The 19432-nt window shown below is 45.8% G+C and overlaps 1 long non-coding RNA gene across 1 annotated transcript; it reads right to left on the bottom strand.

The window, feature by feature from the left end:
* Positions 1-313: 313 nt before the first annotated feature.
* LOC117963664 (uncharacterized) lies at positions 314-11733 on the bottom strand. Its single transcript, XR_004660831.2, has 4 exons — positions 11631-11733; positions 4072-4188; positions 3538-3590; positions 314-3426 (listed from the first exon to the last, which is right to left on the bottom strand). It is a non-coding gene; the product is annotated as an uncharacterized LOC117963664 (long non-coding RNA).
* Positions 11734-19432: the final 7699 nt, after the last annotated feature.

Below are 19432 nucleotides of genomic sequence, written 5' to 3'. Positions count from 1 at the left end.
GGAAGCAGAGCACACCTTCCTGCCTCCTTCTATACAGCAGCCTTGTGCAGACTGACTGCACCTCTTATATACCCTGCACTTGGTCCTAATTTACAATCACTACCAGGTGCAGGGGATCATTAACAATAAACCAATTAACAAATTAAATTAAACAATTAACCAAACTAAAGGTTTTTCCCTCTGGGAGATGTAGTCCCATTCCCCCAGGACTACACTACCTTACAATATATATATATATATATATATATATATATATATATATATATATATATATATATATATATATATATATATATATAAATGCTGTCTTCAATAATAAAGAGACCACACATATCACATTTTAGTAAACCAAACGTGTTTACTATAGGTTTAGGGGTTTTAAATAAAAATCAAATAATGTAACTCATTATTATAATACTTGTAAGTGCCATGTCACACAAATGGAGTTACTTGGTGGCCAAGTAAACAGTAGAGACACATACAACTGCAGGACTAAAGTACAGCATAGATAATGCAGGGATAATATTATTAATATATAATAATTATAATACAATTATATGTCACTGAAATAACGACGTGGTTGATAGGAAGCCCCTATTATAAAATAACAGTAGTACGTATAGAATACAGACAATGAAATAACTACACGGTAACATGCAATTTTAAACTATACCACTGGCCAGTAGTACTAATCTCCGTAGGGGAGATAAATTAACTAACACCCGGGTAGACAGATAACTAAATAACACAACACATTAAGAACCAATAAATAAATAAACGTTGGGCCCCGAGCAGTGCTTGGGTGCGTAGTGGGGTAAAAAAAAACAAAACAAAAGAAAATTCCCATCAGGCAGTTTACTGACCACTACCTCCTTCCCAGTAAAAAAAAAATCCTTCTGTACTCACTAGCAGCCGTCTCAGGTGTATTCAAAGGCACAGTCCGTCCAGAAGAGATGCAGGATGGAATAGAGGGATCTCGGCAGTTTTCTTTTTTCTTCCTCTAACCGGGGTGCTATCACTTTGCTGGTCGCCTCGAGCGCTAACCGATACAGTTGGTTCTTCACAGACGACGTGACAACAAAAATAAATACTATATACACCAGGGGCGTAGCTAGGAATAGAAATTTGGGTGGGCCCCAACTTCGGGTGGACGGGCAAGTACCAAAGGTTTGACGTCACAGGAAAGCGTTTACGTTACAAAAACACTTTGAATACATCAAATATCTCCCCGGGGTTTGAGCAGCACAACGTAGCCAAGACTGAAAATGTATGGTGCCGAGTGAAGCAAGGCGAAAATGTTTTGCAGTTTATAACAGTAGTTGCACGTATACAGTACAAATACAAAACACATAAGCATACAACATCCAGAAACAAACACACAATAACTGCAAAAACTGTTTCATTTGACAAAGTGCAAACAGAAACTAACAAAATTGTGAAAACAAAGTCACTATTTACAAAAATAACATAAAAAGCTTTTTTTCACATTACCCTACTGCATAGCGTGACTTCAAAAATGAAAAACTATAATAAAATAAACACTTCAAAACAAAATATTGTGTAACCAGCTGTAAACTGGTTATAAGTAGGCCTACATACACAATTGTAAAATCGAAATAAAATTAAATGAAGGTACTTACATTACTAGCATATTTGTTGATTCGTCGGTTCGTTTTCTTTTTACAAAATTTGTCGGGACATTGCTAATGCATAAGACACAAATATAGCTATGGTTTACTGCAAAGTTGGCTAAACATTCTGTATTATATTTCTTAGCATACACCCTTATCCAGGGTGACTTACAATTGTTACAAGATTTACATTATCACATTTTTTACATACAATTACCGATTTATACAGTTGGGTTTTTACTTGTTCAAATGTACAACAGCAGTGCCCCCTACCTGGGATTGAACCCACGACCTTCCAGTCAGGAGTCCAAAGCCCTAACCACTACTCCACACTGCTGCCCTGTGTAGGTACTTAGATAGCTAATTGCAAATGTAAAAAATAACTAAACAGCAGCTGCACAAGCTGGTTGCTTGCATGCCTTGCAATGAAAGAAAAGTTCCTGTATGTATGCTGCCGACCCTCTGTAATTTCGATACTATAAAATATCGAAGACGTAAGATCTCATATCTCAGCCGTCCAATCACCAATCTTTTCATAACAAATGACAACGGTGCTGAGGTGGGTGGGACGGATATATTTTTTGAACCACAAGGATGAGCTAAACTCGTCGCAGCGGATTACAGTCTGATACGTTTTGGCATTAAATGTTTTTAATTGTCAATCGCTCCATAACTGGGTGGGCCCACGAGGCTCCTCAGGCCCAAGCGTGGCGCCGCCCCTGATATACACTAAAGCAAGGGGTTCGGAACAAGGGCGATATACAGGGAAATAAAACATAAATTAGAATTTATAACCGGGTGGGCTATACTACAAATCAGACCGATTTATTTATTTTTATCTAATCTCCTTTTTTTCTTTCTTTCAGACAACCACGTCAGACCCTCACACACTTTCGCGCTCGACCTCAGCCCCACCTCTCCATACTTCACTTCTTTCTGATTCGCTGCACACCAACATTTTTTTTCTGTCTGTTCTATTATTTAAAGGCACTGAAGCTGAAATCATAAAGTAATTTAAAGCAGGCTACAAACGTGGCAGCAGACTGTCTCTCTTTAGCGCACACACAAAAACTTGCAAACCTGATACAACTGTGTTGAGAACTTAAAAAGAAAGCATTTTATGAGATTCTTAACTAAGGTACCGGGGCTATGACTCTGCACGCCCAGAGGTTCCGGGGCTATGGCACTGCTACCCAGTCTCGAATCATCCATACAGGCAGCCATTTTCAAAGACACGTCATTAGCTTCCTGAGGAATTCCATGAGAAGCTTTTAAAATTTCATTTTTAACAAACAGTACCAGCTTGGACAGATCAGAAATGCTGATCAGACCCCCGTATTTTTTGACATTCCAAGCAATATCAGTTCACAAATTGGGAGAAAAACGTGTGAAAAATCACGACTGGAGATGAGAAGCAGCGCATAACTGTTGTGCTCGGTGTGATGGCAGACGGCCGCAAACTGCCTCCATATGTGTAATTGATATGTGTATGTTTGTAAATGCAGATTTATTTTTTTTCCTTGAATTGGAGGTGGGATATCTGGGCTATGTCTTAAATTCAAAAGAATACGGTAGTAGGGAAATGTACAAACTGTGTATAAAGATAGCCCATTGCTGTGAGCTGAGAGGGATGGTGGAGTCTAAATGGAGGGCTCATCTGTCCCTGGGGGACAAAGAAACCACAGAATGGAGGGTGCTGTACAAACTGACAGGCGCAGGGCACACAGACGTGGTTCGGCTGTTCAGAGTGTTGGGGATCAGCAGGTTAAAGGGTGATTTCACCTATTTTAATGACCTGCAGAGAGAAAGTACAGTGTTTTTAGGATTTTAATACTGACGCGCTGCCAGTCCAGTCTGTTAATGATAATAATGATGATGATGAGATTGTATAGCATTCACAACTCACCCTTTGAAGAACTTTGAGAGGACAGTATTTATCCAAGATTGATGTTTTGAAATCTGAGAAAAACAAATAGACAAGCATGAATTACAGTTTTGTTCAGTCGAATGCACTCAACCAGCTTGTTCTGTACATGTTTAAAGCTGATTAATCAGTTGAGTAAATTTGACTCTGAAATGCAGTGATATTCGCTGTCCATGCTTCACATACTGGTCATGGGAAACTGGTATCTGAATGCTCTTTGCACAAGTCCATTTATATGAATACAAGTTTGATATTCATGACACTTTCCTTGAGTTTCATTGAAGAAGCCAAAATCAGTTTAGAACAGTTTCATGGACTTTAAAATGTATTGAATCAGCAAAAGGAGAATACAACTGAATGTCAAGCTTTATTTAATTCATCAACTTAGACTTTTGAAAAATAAAACTTTTAATCAGTTGTTTGAAATGGTCCCATTGGGAGGTGATGATTAAGTTAGAGAATAACACACAAGCGATTTGAAAGCCTGCTAACAAACAGCAGTGTTTGAATACTCACGATAGACAGCGATGGAGATGATGGCAGCCAGTAAGAGACAGCACAGGATGAGGAGGACCAGTGCAGGCTGTCTGTATGAAGAGGCTTTGCCAGCTGCACTCACAGGCGGGGTGGGGTCTGAGGAGAGAGAACACAGCTCAGGATACAGTACACAGTATACTAAAGAAACTTTGATCTGACCATTTTACTAGCGGAGCATCAGATAGTAGGCTCTTATTAACAATGCTTTAAAATCAAGTTCAACTTAAAGCAGCGTAAACAAGGCTTTATCAAATCCATTCCCTTACCTCTTACTGGCTTTAAATTATTACTGCCGAGCCTTTAAAGGAGAGCTAACCAAGGACTGAAAATCCATTCTCTTAAAGAAAGTGAAAATAAAGAAGTCTGTAAAACTAGCTGATCTACAGAAGAATGAGAAGAAAGTTACATGAGTGGGAAGAAAATATTTAAATATTTAAAGCCTACAATTTTTAATGAATAAAACTGAAGAGCCAGAATAGTTGTGTGATTCGTATGCTGTGTATGACAGCTCTGCACAGTCCAGTGCACTTCCTGCAGAGCTCTCTCTCGCTCTCTCTCTCTCTCTCTCTCTCTCTGTGCAGCACTGTGGACTCAGGCTGTTGCATCCTTTACTGTGCAGCATGTGGTTTTCTTCACACTGTAACGACTTGTGCATTGTTTACAGTAAACTGTCACACTTCTCTCTGAGTGCACGACACAGAAGACTGATGAAACTTCTGCAAATGGTATTAGCCTGAGGAGACAAGCAAACCACTGTTCAAATAGATTCTATGTAGGCCATAGAATTCCACCTACAGATAATTTTACACTTTGCAAACAATACCCTAGAAACATTTCACCTGAACTCTCTTTATATCCCACAATCCTCTGCACGCCGCGTGATGGAGGTGCCCATAGAGACTCAGCAAATTTTGTAACCATAGTGATGGTTGTATATAGTTTTTTGATGATGACGACGGTGGGTTGGGGGGTTGGGGGGTGGGGGTGGGGGTGGGGGTGCTGTGGGGGGGGTGACCCGCATGTAGACTCGACTGGAGTGAAGCTGTGAGGGACAGAGCTAGGCTGAAAGAGAGTGCCTATCTGTGAAGCGGTGAAAGAGCCCAGAAGAACAGAACGAGAGCGAATGAGAGTGTTGGAAGAAAGAGAAGAGGAAAGTGAGAGGAAGAGCAGAGTTATTTTTATTTATTGATTTGACGTGAATCCCAGCTCAGGGATTTGCAGTTTTATTTTATTTAGTGCAGTAATTAAAAGAGCAAATGACGCCCCACATTGTTGTACCTTTCCTTTGTAAAAAATATTGACCCTCAAAAATAAAATAATTAGAATTTAGACACAATCTTAATACGTCTATGATTAATTCAGATGGTGGATTAGCGTCAGCTGATCTGGAATTTAAATAAAATGTGACCGCATCAATGCCACCTGTATGCGGGATATTGGTGTACAGACCAGTAACATCAAGAGAGGCAAGAATTTTCAAAGTCAACTTTTAAGTCATTAATATAGTTGAAAACATCACCTGTGTCAGACAAATAGAATGGAAGTTAACAAACAAAGGGTTGGAGAAAGGAGTTTATGTATTGACAAAGGAGTTCGATCATTGTGTGTGTGTATATATATATATATATAAAAAGAGTGAAAAGGGAGTGCAGCAAAATTTTGTTTGCCTAGGGGCAAAAATCCTTGCGCCGGCCCTACGTCTGGGAACCCTATTCCAAAGTCTCTTCAGCTTTACTTTAAATGTTTGATGCATTTTTTTAACATGGCAAAAATCTGCAAACTCTGGTTGAGTATCTTGGTATTAATACTTCAATGGAAAGGTTCCCTGCACTCTGAAACCATTAAAAAAAGCTTTTTAATTCACAAAAATCAGCTCATTATTTAACTGGAAGTCCATCTTCGATTCACTGTGCACGCTGACTTAACTTTGAGTTTCAATAAAAAATAATACAAAAAAAAAGATTACATTAAAATAACATAACAATTCAAATAAAAAAGTGAACGTGTGCTGCATTGTTTTGTTAAATTAGCAAATCGCTGACTTGGTTGTACAATAAGTGCCTCTAGAAACACCATCTCTCACTGCAAACCGCCTGTCGAAAGTGGAAGCCACCGATTGAGCAGTTTTTATTGCAAAAAAACACACTGGAATCATTTAAAAGGGTCATGTTTTATTTACAACATATCAAAATATGATCATTAAATGTCTGAGTGCCCCGATGACAAAACAAAAGGTACGGTGCAGTGGCGCGGGCGCCGTTTTATTTAAATAATCCAAAAATAAATATTTAAACAAAAATAAACACTGTGCTCACAGAGCAAAATAAAAAGGTTAAACAGAAACAAATCTCGAACACAAAATAAATAACAAAACCCAGGTCAGGCTGAGCAAATGCTTTCACTGTTCCTGGAGTTTTAAGTTTCGTTTTGTTTCTCTCCTCTCGTTCTCTCCTCTCGCTCCAAACACCCACACCGAGCTAGAGAGCTGCAGGCTTTTTATAACAGGTGACCATCTCCCGATTAGCAACAAATTAAATCACCTAATTAATTCAGGAGATGGCCACCTTCTGCACAAGTTTTTTTTTTTTTTTTAAATACCATGTGGATGGGGCTTCCCATCCACATTACTAAACAGTATAAAATAAACAAACGGCTACGCCATCACTAAACACAACAATAAAACATACGGCGCTCACCGACATAAATATAATACAACTAAATCATAATAAACAAAAACAATAATCTGCACATGGGCGGAGGGGACTCCGTTCTAAACTAAAATAAACAAAACAATATACAGGGCTGCTGGCCCTGTTACATATCCCCCCCCCCCCCCCCCCCCCTTGTGCAACGCACACATGGCCCCAACGGCCACCTCCCCCCTCAGTCTCAAAGTCCCGGAAGAGGGGGAAGCAAGTTGCTTCTGGGGGGTGGCCATGGTGGAATCTCTGGCACCCCCCAATTCTTCGTGGCTGGCAGCTCCCTCTTCCAGGGCTCCCGCCACACTCTATCCAGCCGCGAAAGTGCGGCTGGGGGAGCTGGTCTCCTGACCTCCCCCCCCTTCTTCATGGCCGGCAGTTCCCCTCCGTGGGGCTCCGACCACATGATCTCCGGCCGCGAAATTGCGGCTGGGGGAGCTGGTCTCCTGACCTCTCCCCCTTACTCCATGGCCATCAGTTCCCCTCCGTGGGGCTCCGGCCATAGTGTAGTGACCCCAGGCAAAACAGGACCCTCGGGAGGTGACAGCAGCAGCAGCGGACCCTCGGGAGGCGATGTCAGCAGCAGCAGACCCTTGGGAGGCGACACAGGACAGGCAGCAACCCTAGGAGAAGCAAGGGAGACACAGGCAACCCCAGGCGATGCCAAGCAGCAGGCCGGCCCAGGCGATGGCGACGGCAGGAGGGGAGCCCCTGGCCATGAAGGCGACAGCAGGAGCTCCACTTCTCCCAATGGTGGTGGTGGTGGAGGTAGAGGTAGCTCCTGTTCCTCTCCTCTTGAAGGTAAAGGCGGCAGGGGCGCCTCCTCTTCTAGCGGCCAAGGCGGCAGGGGCTCCTCCCCTTCTGGCAGCGAAGGCGGTGCATCCCCTTCTGGCAGCGATGGCGGCTCCTCCCCTTCTGGCAGCGAAGGCGGCTCCTCCCCTTCTGGCAGCGATGGCGGCTCCTCCCCTTCTGGCAGCGAAGGCGGCAGGGTCTCCTCCCCTTCTGGCAGCAAAGGTGGCAGGGGCTCCTCCCCTTCTGGCAGAGAAGGCGGCCCTTCCCCTTCTGGCAGCGAAGGCGACTCCTCCCCTTCTGGCAGCAAAGGCGGCAGGGGCTCCTCCCCTTCTGGCAGCAAAGGCGGCAGGGGCTCCTCCCCTTCTGGCTGCAAAGGCAGCAGTAGCTCCTCCCCTTCTGGCTGCAAAGGCGGCAGGGGCTCCTCCCCTTCAGGCTGCGAAGGCGGAAGGGGCTCCTCCCCTTCAGGCTGCAAAGGCGGCAGGTGCTCCTCCCCTTCAGGCTGCGAAGGCCGAACCAGCAGGCATGCTCCCTCTGCAGGTGGTGGTGGTAGCGACAAGTCGTCCTCCCATGGTGGCGGAGGTGGAACCAGCAGGAACTCTGCCTCTGCAGGTGGTGGTGGTAGCGACAAGTCGTCCTCCCATGGTGGCGGAGGTGGAACCAGCAGGAACTCTGCCTCTGCTGGTGGAGGTGGGAGGGACTCACAGTCCTCCCAGGGCGGTGGAGGTGGAACCAGCAGGAACTCTCCCTCTGCTGGTGGAGGTGGGAGCGACTCACAGTCCTCCCACGAAGGTGGAGGTGTAACCAGCACGAACTCTCCCTCTGCTGGCAGGTACCTGGGCTGTGGACCTTCTGCCTTCCCCCTCTTGGGCTGTGGACGCACCGACTCCCCCCTCTTGGGCTGTGGACGCACCGACTCCCCCCTCTTGGGCTGTGGACGCACCGACTCCCCCCTCTTGGGCTGTGGACGCACCGACTCCCCCCTCTTGGGCTGTGGACGTTCAGGCTCCTCCCACTCAGGCGCAGGACGTTCGGGCTCCTCCCACTCAGGCGCAGGACGTTCGGGCTCCTCCCACTCAGGCGCAGGACGTTCGGGCTCCTTCCACTCAGGCGCAGGACGTTCGGGCTCCTCCCACTCCAGGTCCGTGTTCCCTCTCTGCCTCCTTCTCCTCACCTTCAGCTCTCTCCCCTCTCACTCCTGGTAGACCCAGCGACCATCTGGGTCATCCACTCCTCTCCCTGGTATTGGGTGGGGCAGATGGCCATGGTGTGCCCAAACTCCCCACAACCAGGGCACCACTCATCCACCACAACGACCCCTGGTGGCCGCTGTTGCAGCTGCTTTTGCTGCCTTCTGCAGCGCTTCCTCCTCTCTCCTCTCATCTTTCTTCCTCCTCTTCACTCCACAAACAATAATCGAAAAAAAATAAAAAACAAAAAACTGCAGTACCCACTACTGCCTGCGTCTAGGAGGCACTGCGATCCCACTTAGGACACCACGTGTGACAGGGATGACGAGTGGTGACGTCAGACCAGAAGAAGGCACAACAAAACAAAAGGTACGGTGCAGTGGCGCGGGCGCCGTTTTATTTAAATAATCCAAAAATAAATATTTAAACAAAAATAAACACTGTGCTCACAGAGCAAAATAAAAAGGTTAAACAGAAACAAATCTCGAACACAAAATAAATAACAAAACCCAGGTCAGGCTGAGCAAATGCCTTCACTGTTCCTGGAGTTTCAAGTTTCGTTTTGTTTCTCTCCTCTCGTTCTCTCCTCTCGCTCCAAACACCCACACCGAGCTAGAGAGCTGCAGGCTTTTTATAACAGGTGACCATCTCCCAATTAGCAACAAATTAAATCACCTAATTAATTCGGGAGATGGCCACCTTTTGCACAAGTTTTTTTTTTTAAATACCATGTGGATGGGGCTTCCCATCCACATTACTAAACAGTATAAAATAAACAAACGGCTACGCCGTCACTAAACACAACAATAAAACATACGGCGCTCGCCGACATAAATATAATACAACTAAATCATAATAAACAAAAACAATAATCTGCACAGGGGCGGAGGGGACTCCGTTCTAAACTAAAATAAACAAAACAATGTACAGGGCTGCTGGCCCTGTTACAATCCCAAATACGCATTTGTCTCAATTAAACGAGAGGAGAAGTTAAAATATCCGGAATAATCAGCTGAACCAATTAAACAAGAGAAGTTAAAATATCCCGAATAATCAGCTGAACCAATTAAATGAGAGAAGTTAAAATATCCCGAATAATCAGCTGAACAAATTAAACGAGAGAAGTTAAAATATCCTGAATAAGCGGCTGAACCAATTAAATGAGAGAAGTTAACATATCCTGAATAAAGAGCTGAGCAGAGACAGAGTTGCAGCAAACAGCAGGGAGTGAGGCTCCTGGACTCTGTGTGTGCGTGCGTGTGTGTGTGTGTGTGTGTGCGTGCGTGCGTGCGCATGCGTGTGTATGTGTGTGTGTGTGTGTGTGTGTGCGTGCGTGCGTGCGTGCGTGTGTGTGTGTTGTATATGCTTATTGGTTTTTTTCTGCCTGTGTTCCTGTCGGTTTCCTTTCAGTAATTTAATTTGAATAAATATATCACAACGTATACGAGTTTATGCCTTCTTGTCTCCAAGCAGATCACTAGGACTGTATTTAGGTAGTATGGTGGCCTGGTTGATTCACTCTGTCGTTGGTTCCAGTGCTGTGTGGTTCATTTAATACAAAGAGCTTTGGTTCATTTAAACGCTGTTTCATCACCATTTTTTCACCTCTGTTACAATATCATTTACCAGACATCTTTTTAGATTGTCATAAGATTATAGCAGAATGAAGGGAGGCAAGCATGAAACTAACACAGGAAGCGCCTACGAGAGCTAGAGTGGCTATTTAAAACTCAGTGGCTATATAGTCTTCCTGTATACTGAACAACTCAACTGAAAATCAACAACACATCTTTGAGGTTATTTCTGTAAAGAGGAAGCTACAAAAAACAAGCAACATTACAAATTCAGCACTTTTTTTCCCCAAGAATAATGTTTATTTATTTATTTATTTTTTCAGGGTCTGGGATTCAATTTGTTCAGCTTTACCCCTCTGATTTTTTATATTTTGAATAATCCCTGTAAGGGGAGCATGTATTATGAGTTTCAGTTCAACTACTTTCTTTGTTTGAAGAGAGCTATTTAATGGAAAATCCTTTTTAAATGTCCTGTGTATTGTAGTGTGAAGTCTTTCCAAATTACCCGTATTACTTGGTGATATATTTGAATGGCATATAAGACATAGGCACTTATCCTTCACTGTAGGGAACACAAATTCACTTTCCCATTCCGCATGCAAATAATGTGTCTTTTGTTTCTTTTTAGATGGAGCAGCTGCATCGCTCAGATTTAATGAATAGAAATCTATGAATAAAGATCAGTTAAAATGAAAGCTACTTCCATAACACTTTCCAACAGAAATCAAACAAAACTCTTCAAGCGTGGAATCTTACTGCAGAAACTAAAAACTAAACACTGATGTCCCTCTCGCACATGACCAATAAAGACAAGAGGACGCAATGATAGAACTGCAGAGTTATTTAGTGTAATTGAAAATTAATCCAGGGTCATTTTGCACTTTTCCCATGGTTTACCCTGGTTTGTCATGTATATGGAAAACTACAAACTGGTGGTATGTAATTCAATATGTTAACGTAACTTTATTCAGCAGGCTTCATTCAACCTCATGAAGTCTGTTAATTCTACAGGGGGGTGCAAAACGTTTGGCCAGAGCTGTAACCTGGTTTTAACAGAGAAGAAAAAAAAACATAAAAATGTAGATGATATAAAGTATCCCTTTAAAAAAAGCAAAAAATTTCCCCCAGATTAAGTTGCTAAAAAAAGTAATGGAACAAAAGCACAAGTGAAGCAATATGCTTTCCATTAGCTTCTGATATTTGAACACAAAATTAACTTTCAGTGAAAGTTTTAGCAGAGGTAAATTGAATCGGACATGTTTAAATGTGACCCCCTTGGTACTTACCCCCTGTTGTGCTCCTGCTCTCCTGCCCTGGGGTTGGTTTACTGTGGAGTAGACATCCTCCGAGGGATTCTGCAGCACAGTGTAAATGCCGTCCATCTCCATTGCTAGTACTGTAGAGAAGTGAGCTAGAGAGGAAGTTCTGACTGTTATATTAACAGTGCAGACTCTGCAGGGCTGGGCAGGGGCTAGAGGAAGTGGAGTTTCACAATTCTGTCTGTATGACGCAGTGTTACTGCTCTAGATACTCTGCTACTGCTCTAATCAACATCTGTGCTGACGATTGAATCCAGAGAAGCTTGGATGGAAACATCTATAACAAGCTACTTCCGAGGAATTGCTACGCGCATTGTACTGGCTTCAGCCACCCAAAAAGCAGTGTGCAATCTCGTAGCCGACTCACATGGGTAGAGCATGCTAGTGTAAAAGGGGCTATAATGATCTAAACACTAGATCCATGTCTCTGGCAATATGTATCCCTAGCTGGTAACACTTTATATTAAGGTCCTGCATATTAATGTTTTATAAATATATAATACATGCTTAATAACTATGTTATAGAGTGTTAAAAAAGCATTATAGATGGTTTATAACCCTGCAATAGCCATGGGCAAAATTATGTTTAAACATCCCTGTGACAGACCCAGAGGCAAAATGGTAAGTGCTGCTGCCGGCTCCTGTGGCAGTTGTGGAGGGGGCTGGTGCTGCTGCCGGCTCCTGTGGCAGTGGTGGAGGGGGCTGGTGCTGCTGCCGGCTCCTGTGGCAGCAGTGGAGGGGGCTGGTGCTGCTGCCGGTTCCTCTGGCAGCGGTGGTGGGGCTGGTGCTGCTGCTGGTTCCTGCGGCAGTGGTGGTGGGGCTGGTGCTGCTGCCAGCTACTGTGGCAGTGGTGGTGGAAAGGTTGCCGGTTCCTGCCTTTCTCCCCCCCAAAAAAATTCTGGGGGGTGAGCCTGCAACTCCTTCCCCTTTGGCCCTGGAGGCAGCAGTATTGGCTCCTCCCCCTCTGGCTCTCGGGATGGCAGCGATGACTTCTCCCCCTCTGGCTCACGGGACAGCAGCTATAGCTCCTCCCCCTCTGGCTCACGGGACGGTAGCGATGGCCCCCCCCTCTGGCTCACAGGACAGCAGTGATGGCCCCACCCCCTCTGGCTCTCAGGACAGCAGCGATGGCTCCTCCCATACTGGCATGCCAAACAGCAGCATCAACTCCTCCCAACTGGCCACATGGAACGGCAGCTCCACCCCACCTTGTTCCAGCTCGGCCACGGCGGTTCTTCCGCTCCCTGCCCTGGCTGCGTGGCACTTCGCCCAGCCTTGTGCGGGCAACCCGTTCCATCTCCTCGCAAGGGAATGGGCAACTGGGTATTGTGTGCCCGAAGTCGGCACAAGCATGGCACCACAGCGCTGCTTTCAGCTAGTGTTGCTTTGCCGAGGTAGGTCTTGCACAGGGGCACTCAATCCAGCAGTGCACATACCCCTCACAGCGGGCGCACCAGTCTGGGGGAACTTCTGGACATCCTCACCAGCGAGCTCTTTCTGGCCACACCACGTGCAGACGTACCTACTCACCTTTGGATCTGTCGGGTTTGCTCTCTCCCGCTTCTGACACCAAATGTCACAGACCTGGAGGCAAAATGGTAAGTTTTTAGCTGTATTTTATTTATTTATAACAAAACAAACAATAACACGGCTCACAACACTCTCAAACACACTCTCCCCAAACAGTGCACCTTCCTTTCTTATATATATTAGTGACATGACAATCAATAAACACCCCTACAATCCACACGTGAACAATTAACAAACACACACATACACACGCACACTGTCACACACCTCCCCCCTTGTGCAACGCACAACATTGCCTTAAATGGCCACCTCCTCCCCTAAATATCCAAAGTTTTGGCGGGTTGGAGGGAATGTCCATTGTCCCTTCTTGGGACGTCCCCAGCCCCACAACTGCTGGCTTTCCCGGCAACAGTGGTGGTGGTGGGTTTGGTGCTGGGGAAGCCAGCAGTTGTGGGGCTGAGCATAATAGGTGGCTAAAAATGATCCCCTTTATAAAACTGTAATTCTGTCCATGGTTATTTCATGATTATAAACCATCCATAATGCTCTATTAACACTCTATAACACATCTATTAAGCATCTATTATATATTTATAAAACATTAATAAGCAGCACCTTAATATACAGTGTTACCCACTAGCTTTGATTCCTTTGCTCACAAGATTCATATTTACTGATCTTGACATAACTCCTTCTCAGTGGCTGCAGTGACCCTTTCTATGAAATCAGAGAGGATACGATTAGATCACGGTGGTCACAGCTTTTTTGTGCTATTTGTTTCAACTCAGTGTGAAATAAGAAGCAAGGATGACGTGTCTTTTGAATTGTCGGCAGTGCAAAGTTAAAGCGGTTAGCATACATAAAATGAAGTTGAATACTTACACAGAACTACAACAAAGCAAAGTGGCAAAATGAAGTCCTAAGCAACATGACTCGTTTAAGCCATCAAAAAAATCTTCGTTATGGCAAACTCGATATCACCATTCTGCTATCGTGTGATCACGAGATCATTTGTCTCAGGATCTCGATATTACCATTCCGCTGTTGTGTGATCACAAGATCAATTGTCTCAGGATCTCGATATTACCATTCCGCTATCGTGTGATCACAAGGTCATTTGTCTCAGGATCTCGATATTACCATTCCGCTATCGTGTGATCACAAGGTCATTTGTCTCAGGATCTCAATATTACCATTCTGCTATCGTGTGATCACGAGATCATTTGTCTCAGGATCTCGATATTACCATTCCGCTATCGTGTGATCACAAGATCATTTGTCTCAGGATCTCGATATTACCAATCCGCTATCGTGTGATCACAAGATAATTTGTCTCAGGATCTCAATATTACCATTCCGCTATCGTGTGATCACGAGATCATTTGTCCCAGGATTTCGAGAAAATACAAGTCACTATTTCTGTTTTCCAGAGATCATTTAATTTATCTTGTGATCTCAACAAAACGACTGTCCTGTCGAAATCCTTAGATAAATATTTTTTTTCGATGGCCCCAATGAGCTGACTGTAACAAGCAATAAGCAGAGCAATATCCCAAACAATTTCACGAAACGGGGAAGCAGCTTTAAAGCAGAATCAAACTTTCAAATGAATCGAAGCCTTTTGTGCAGAAAATATATCCCTGCATCCCCCCGATAATGCAAACCCTAAAGGGAGGACGGGTTACAGTTTTGCAGAAGCCTGAAGCCCCAGTTTGCAGCTCTTGCAGTATTGCCCTTTGCAGTGTTATCGGTACCTGTTCAACAGTGAAGATGCACAACGACCCTTCTAATCTTAACAGTGTGCTCAAGTATGACAGACATCAAAAGTGAACTTCTAATGTACATCTTGTAATACTAAAACCACAGCTGTGTTTAAATAGACATTAATGAAATAACATTAGGATGTAAGCAAATTCCTGTTTAAGTTGTTTGAAGAGATACTGTAAAAAATAAATAAAACATGTTAAAAAAATGAATAAAATAAATCCCCCCCCCACCCCACCCCCCATGGTGCCCAGCATGCGGGCGTCCCCCCAACACACTGGCATGGCAGCGGACCTCATACACCCACTGGACCATGATGATGTTGCCTTGTCTCTTCCACTGCTTGTAAGGGGGGATGCAGAGTTAGGGTTGAAAAACCTAACATCACATTTCCCCCATTTTACTATCAACTAAGTAATGCTTTAACAAAGTTTTTTTTGCAAAGAATACTCAATATGACTAATTTATTAGTAATACTGTATATATATATATATATATTGTAATAGTTAGGTGTTCCTGATCTTAATTTGGAGGCTTTAGGACCCTGGGGGTTTAGGGAACATGTATTCCATCTTGGTGAGGGTATCATGGCAGCCATGTTTTTATGTATCTGAATAGAATAATAATAATAATAATCTGCAAATGGCAGCCATGTTAATTAAAATGGTGTAATTGATTAATTGTAATTGTATGATTTGTTAATTGTTTTGGCAGTTGGCATGACCATTGTAAATTAGAGCCAGCTGCCCACACTTGTTACTGTGGGGCATATAAGCCTCCCAGTTTTTTAATTCAGGGCTGCTGCTGAGTTGGAGGAAGCAGAAAGCCGTGCGCTCGGCTTCCAACCAGTCACGTAAAGTAAGTACTGTGTGTACTGTGTTTCTCTGTAACAACTGTGTGTTGTAGTTTTGTATCGGTAAGCAGCTTAGCTGCCCGATGGTCAGTCAGGGACTGTACTCTGTTTAGTTAGTACTCCTTTGAGGAGTTAGGCTTTTGTTTTGTTTGGGGTTTTATGAATAAATATACAGGCCCTGTCCTGTTTAAATAACATCTGTGGTCCAGTAAATGTTTCTTTTACATACAAGAAGGTCCCGAATTGTAGCAAGGCACCCCCACTTTGTCGCATAAGGTGTCAGAAAGTGTGGGCGCCCCTACGACCCAGAAAATGGACATTGCAGAGCTGATAAGGACTCTCAACAAGTCCACGGCGGAGATGCAGGAGATGACCCGCAGGCAGTGGGAGAGCAACCGGAGATTGAGACAGGAGTTGGTGCTACCGGATCCAGAGCCTACAGAGCTGGACCTGCTTCTCCAGAAATGGGAGCTGGAGCTGCCGTCCCAAGAGCCAGGGGGGGTGGAGCTGCCGTCCCAAGAGCCAGAGGGGGTGGAGCTGCTGTCCCAAGAGCCAGAGGGGGTGGAGCTGCCGTCCCAAGAGCCAGAGGGGGTGGAGCTGCCGTCCCGAGAGCCAGAGGAGGTGGAGCTGCCGTCCCAAGAGCCAGAGGGGGTGGAGCTGCCGTCCCAAGAGCCAGAGGGGGTGGAGCTGCCGTCCCGAGAGCCAGAGGGGGTGGAGCTGCCAGACCGAGAGCCAGAGGGGGTGGAGCTGCCGTCCCGAGAGCCAGAGGGTGTGGAGCTGCTGTCTCGGGAGCCAGAGGAGGTGAGGGAGTTACCAACACCACAGCCCCGACCACCACCCCTGGAAACCAGTCCGGTGCTGCCGGGTACGGTCCCTTACCTTTTGCTCCTGGACACCCTGCCGGTCTGCCTAGACCTCCCGGCGCTAGACCTGGAACCCAGGAGCCTACACCATCGGCCACAGCTCTACACCTGGTTCCCCACTCCGCATTCCCCAATCACCCAGACGTCGTTGGGCTGCTGCCAGACGTCGCTAGTGCTCCCCCTGTTCGCTGCTTCGCTCCCCCTGGGTGGGTACGCCGATCCCCAGGTGAAGACCTCTGCCCGCTGCTGCAGTCTCCGGTGTCCCGGCCGTCGCTGCAGTCGGCCCTGTCATCCCGATGGGGTCCCGTGTCGCCGGGTCGCGGTCCCTTCCTGGCAGCGCCGGTGGGACCGACCCACCCTCAAGCCCGCCAGTGGAAGAGGGCGGCAATGGACATTGCTGGACTTGAGGGTGGGTGGTCTTTTAAGGGTGGAGGGAGGTGGCCGTCAAGTGGCCGGTGTCTTGAAAAGACAAGGGGGGGGGGATGTGTAACACAGCAGGGAGGGGGGTTAAAATCCTCCCTGTGTAGCATATGTGCGCAGGCACCTTTTTGTTAGTTTGATTTAATTGTTTTATTGTTTGTTAATTTTTTTATTAGTAATGATCTCCTGCACCTGGCTATTATTGTAAATTACAGCCAGGTGCAGGGTATTTAAGAGGAGCAGTCAGTCTGCTCAGGGTTGTAGAGGAGAAGGAGGCAGAAAGAGGTACTCTGCTTCCTGGCAGCCGTGAGGAAAAAACAAAGGGTGCTGTATTAAGACTGTGTGGTTTTTGTTGATTGTTTGGTGGGGAAACAGCCTAGCTGTCCCACTTGTAGTCAGGGTGTTCCTGTGTGTTAGTTAGTGCTCGTAAAGAGCTAGGTGTTTATTTTGTGTTTTGTTTGTTTTATTAAAAGTGCACGTCAGCGCTTTTGAAACCTCCATTTCTGTGTTGGGTCAGTTTTTAAAGGGGCAACGAACCCGAGTGAGTTGCAGCTCGTTCACATATGGTGGAGAATGCGGGCAGAACTTTAAAAGAAAAAAAAACAGTAACATGGTCAACTGGCTCTATTGTGAGTACTGTGGGGATCCAGCGCACCACTCGAAAGACTGCCGTGATCTCCCACCACAGGGATGGTGTGGCCTCTGTGAAAGGAATGGCCACAGATGGGAGGAGTGCCCAGAGACAGAGGAGCCTGAGTTGCTGGAGCCGGTCCAGTGCCCAACGCCTCTGCCCAGCTCCCCAGAGGTGAAACCTACGTTCTAGAGAGGTCACCAGGGAGCTGGAATGTGAAATGTTTGGTTTCTTAAAAGAAAGTTAAGGTAAAGTGTTTTGTTTGTGTTATATGTCAGGTAAACAGCTTAGCTGTCCTGCAAGTTAGCCAGGGACCTGCATATGTGTAGCAAGGCTCTACGTTTAAGCTAGGTTTTTGTTTTGTGTCTGTTTTTGTTTTGTAATAAAACTGCACGAAAGTGCTTTATTGTGAAGTTCTGTGTCTGGGCCAGTGTTTTAAAGGGCAAACGAGCCGATAAGAGAGAAGCTCTGTTACATATGGTGGCAGCAGTAAAAACGCCCTACTGACCCAGTAAAATAAATAAATAAATGAAATACATAAATAAAAGATGAAGGAGCTGCCATCCGATGTGCCAGAGAGAGAGGAGCCGCAGCCCTTCATGCCAGAGAAGGAGGAGCAGCCGCTACCTCTACATCTACAGAGGGAGGAGCCGCCGCTACCTCCACATCTATTATTATTATTATTATTATTATTTATTTCTTAGCAGACGCCCTTATCCAGGGCGACTTACAATTGTTACAAGATATCACATTATACATTATTTCACATTATACAGATATCACATTATTTTTACATACAATTACCCATTTATACAGTTGGGTTTTTACTGGCGCAATCTAGGTAAAGTACCTTGCTCAAGGGTACAACAGCTACCTCCACAGCTACAGAGGGAGGAGCCGCCGCTACCTCCACATCTACAGAGGGAGGAGCCGCCGCTACCTCCACAGCTACAGAGGGAGGAGCCGCCGCTACCTCCACAGCTACAGAGGGAGGAGCCGCCGCTACCTCCACAGCTACAGAGGGAGGAGCCGCCGCTACCTCCACATCTACAGAGGGAGGAGCCGCCGCTACCTCCACATCTACAGAGGGAGGAGCCGCCGCTACCTTCACAACCACAGAGGGAGGAGCCGCCGCTACCTCCACATCTACAGAGGGAGGAGCCGCCGCTACCTTCACAACCACAGAGGGAGGAGCCGCCGCTACCTCCACATCTACAGAGGGAGGAGCCGCCGCTACCTCCACATCTACAGAGGGAGGAGCCGCCGCTACCTTCACAACCACAGAGGGAGGAGCCGCCGCTACCTCCACATCTACAGAGGGAGGAGCCGCCGCTACCTCCACATCTACAGAGGGAGGAGCCGCCGCTACCTTCACAACCACAGAAGGAGGAGCCGCCGCTACCTCCACAGCCGCTATCGCCAGAGTCAGAGTGGAAGGAGCCACTGCTGACTCAAATACCACTGGAGGAGCGTCCGGTGTTGCTGCCGGCACTGCCACTGCAGGAGGACACTGTATGGCTGCCAGCATCAGGAACAGCAAGCCTGGGGCTTGCACCACTGCTAGGGCTGTCCTCAGGAGAGGAGCCCCAAGAAGGGACAAAGGGGACATTGGGGTTAAGTGTTAGGCCAAGGGTTAACATGGCACCTTATAACCCAGAAGAAAAGATGGAGCTAATGTTAGGGTCAGCTGGTATAAGAGGTCTTGTGT

The sequence above is a fragment of the Acipenser ruthenus genome, chromosome 20 (assembly GCF_902713425.1).
Source record: "Acipenser ruthenus chromosome 20, fAciRut3.2 maternal haplotype, whole genome shotgun sequence".
In the NCBI taxonomy this organism is placed as follows: domain Eukaryota; kingdom Metazoa; phylum Chordata; class Actinopteri; order Acipenseriformes; family Acipenseridae; genus Acipenser; species Acipenser ruthenus.
The sequence above is the reverse complement of the archived record's forward strand: the minus strand, read 5'-3'. Positions and strand labels throughout refer to the sequence as shown.